This window comes from Cnephaeus nilssonii (genome assembly GCF_951640355.1).
Source record: "Cnephaeus nilssonii genome assembly, chromosome: 10".
Lineage (NCBI taxonomy): Eukaryota > Metazoa > Chordata > Mammalia > Chiroptera > Vespertilionidae > Cnephaeus > Cnephaeus nilssonii.
Window position 1 is genome coordinate 10,063,860 of NC_137081.1, and position 3,002 is coordinate 10,066,861.

Sequence of the window (3,002 nt, forward strand, 5' to 3'; positions counted from 1 at the left end):
ATGCAAATACCACCAAGCTTACAGCTCGGCCTCCGGTTAGAAGAGAAGTCTCTGAGGTTCCTCCACTCTGAAGTAAGTCCTTCTTCCTGTGCCCTCGGACCAGGCTTTCCTGAGAGTAGCCAAGGATGTTTTCCATCCTCTTCAGCTCAAGCTAGCTTCTAACGCGCAGATAAACAGGCTCAGCTTTGAGCACGGAAGCTGGAGAGCAGATTCCTTACTGGATATTATCTGCCTTCTGTGTGTCCAGTGCCACGTGAAGCCCCAGGGGAAACACAGAGGAACAACACCCAGTTCGTGCCCTTGAGAAGTTCATGGTGTAGGTGGGGAGCCAGGCCCGAGGCTCCTCTCATGGTAGCTGCTCCTGAATGGGGGCCATGGTTGCTAGGCAGCAGGTCCAGAACAGTTATTCAAGTCAGGAAGTCAAGTCCTGCTTTTAGCTCTGCCCCTTGACATGTGAGATAAGCCGCTTGTCTCAGGATCCTCTGCCTACGGTGTAATACATATAATTAGGGAATTACTTAACATCTCCTGTAATGAGCTGCAGTTACATAGGCCCAGATATATTTTAATGACTCAAATTAAAAGGGAATATAATTCTGTTCCCAGGTCATCTTGAGTAAAACCCAAACACCTTTCCCACCAGTCTTACAGATCATTATTATACTAGAGGCACAGTGCGCAAAATCGCCCGCAACCCTGACCCGCCGTGCCGCGAGACCCATCAATGCACCTCCTGGCGACTGGTCTCGTTTGGTTGTTCTGGCGTTACGGCGTTACGGTATTATGGCCACTGGCTTTTTATAATATAGATTTCTTTGGTGTTCTCCAAAATGCCATTCACAAATTCAGTAAGTACTTGCTGAAAGGCCGAATGAGCAACTGACTCAAGAAGCATTTTGAGCCGAAACCGGTTTGGCTCAGTGGATAGAGCGTCAGTCTGCAGACTGAAAGGTCCCAGGTTCGATTCCGGTCTAAGGGCATGTACATTGGTTGTGGGCACATCCCCAGTAGGGGGTGTGCAGGAGGCAGCTGGTCAATGTTTCTCTCTCATCGATATATTATAAAATAAAATATATTTTTTTTTAAAAAAAGAAGAAGCATTTTGAATTCTCTGGATCATTCATTGGCTCCTCATGCTTCAATGTCTAGTGCTGAGACAACTACGTCCTTGACTCGATCATGGTCATCTACCTGGTATCCATTCCACCTGTTTCTAGTAATTGCCCCTCATTTGGCTTTGGGAACGATCCCTCCCTATTAGATACAGTCATGGTGGTTCCACAAACCTAAGGTAGACTAGAAATAGAACATCAGAATTTCAATACTGAATGTTCTTGAGAACGGTCCAAGTTCTACTGAGACTGCGGTATCCTGAGGAGATTATTTCTTAGTTCCTGCTGCCTGAATCCCAGGGCCTGCCCTGGCTCCTGTCCTCTCTGAGCCTGTATAGTCTGCTTTCCCTTTAGTTCCATGGCCTGCCTTCATATTCGTACAGTAAATATCTTATGCGCTTAAATTAACTAGAGTTGGCTTCTGTTGCTTGCAATGGAAGTGTTCTAACGCCAGCCACACCCCTTAGAAAAAGTCCAGGTAATTTAACTAGGATAACAAAATAGAAAAGAGAACTTCCCAACTAAAAGAAGTCTTCAAAACCTAGACCAACTCTTTTGCTTTGCAGACAGTCTGACCCAGAGAAGCGAAGTGACTTGATCAGAATCATAACATTGGTTGGTGAGAGTCCAGCTTAGACCCCAGGACACCTGGCTCCCTGTCTAGGAGCCTTTGCACTTTTTCACTCTGTTTCCTGTCCACAGGTCTCCTCTGCCACGGTTATTGCCTGTGGCTGCTTTCATGCTCAGCAGCAGAGTGGAGTAGTTACAGCAGAAAACATATAGTTTCCAAAGCCTACATTATTCACTGTCTGGCCCTTGACAGAAAAAGTTTGCCTATACCTGCCATACACAATTCATAAATGAATGAATGTGGCTGTGTTCCAATAAAACTTTATTTATAGACATTGAAATTTGAATTATATATCATTTTCAAGTTTCTCAAAATACTCTTTTATTTTTTTTTCTTCCAACTTTTAAAATGTAAAAACCATTCTTAGTTCATGGACTGTACAAAAACATGCAGCAGGCTGAATTTGACCTACAGGCTGTAGTCTGTTGACCCCTGGTTTTAGCCCAGTTTCTGCTATTTTCAATGAAATACAAACTGAGTCCATGCACCTGCTAAGGCAGCACTGCCGTCTCCTTTTAGCCTCTATCATGATCATCTACCGGGACCTCATCAACCATGATGAGATGTTCTCCAATATCTATAAGATCCGGAAGATGGTAGACCGGCTGTGCCTGGAGGTAGAGGGGAAGATGGTCAGTAAGACAGAGGGTAACATTGATGAATCACTTGTTGGTGGAAATGCCTCCACTGAAGGCTTGGAAGGCGGAGGTACCGAAAGCACAGTCATCACTGGTGTTGATACTGTCATGAACCATCGTCTGCAGGAAACCAGCTTCACAGAAGAAGCCTAGAAGAAGTGCATCAAAGATGACACGAACTCAATCAAAAGGAAACGTGAAGAACAGAGATCAGAAAGAGTTAAAGCCTTTTATGCCAGGGGCTGCAGAACAAATCAAGCACATCCTTGCTAACTACCAGTTCTCTGTTGGTGAGAACATGAATCCAGATGGCATCGTTGCTCTGCTGGACCACCGTGAGGATGGTGTGGGCCCATATTGATTTTCTCTAAGGATGGTTTGGAAATGGAAAAATGTTAACACATCTGGCAGTTTGGGCCTATCGCCTGTCATCATAACTGGCTGCTGCTCGTCATCCACACACCAAGACTAGGACAAATGGGACTGATGTTATCTTGAGCTCTCATTTATTTGGCCTTGATTGATTTGGAGTGGAGGCATTGTTTTTAAGAAAAAACATGTCATCTAAAAAAAAAAAAAAGGCATTTAAACTCAAAAAAAAAAAAAGAAATACAACTTAAC

The 3,002-nt window shown here is 44.3% G+C and overlaps 1 pseudogene across 1 annotated transcript; it reads left to right on the forward strand.

The window, feature by feature from the left end:
• Positions 1-2,270: 2,270 nt before the first annotated feature.
• LOC307106433 (translationally-controlled tumor protein-like) lies at positions 2,271-2,780 on the forward strand (annotated as a pseudogene). The gene has a single exon. The product of its transcript is annotated as a translationally-controlled tumor protein-like (transcript).
• Positions 2,781-3,002: the final 222 nt, after the last annotated feature.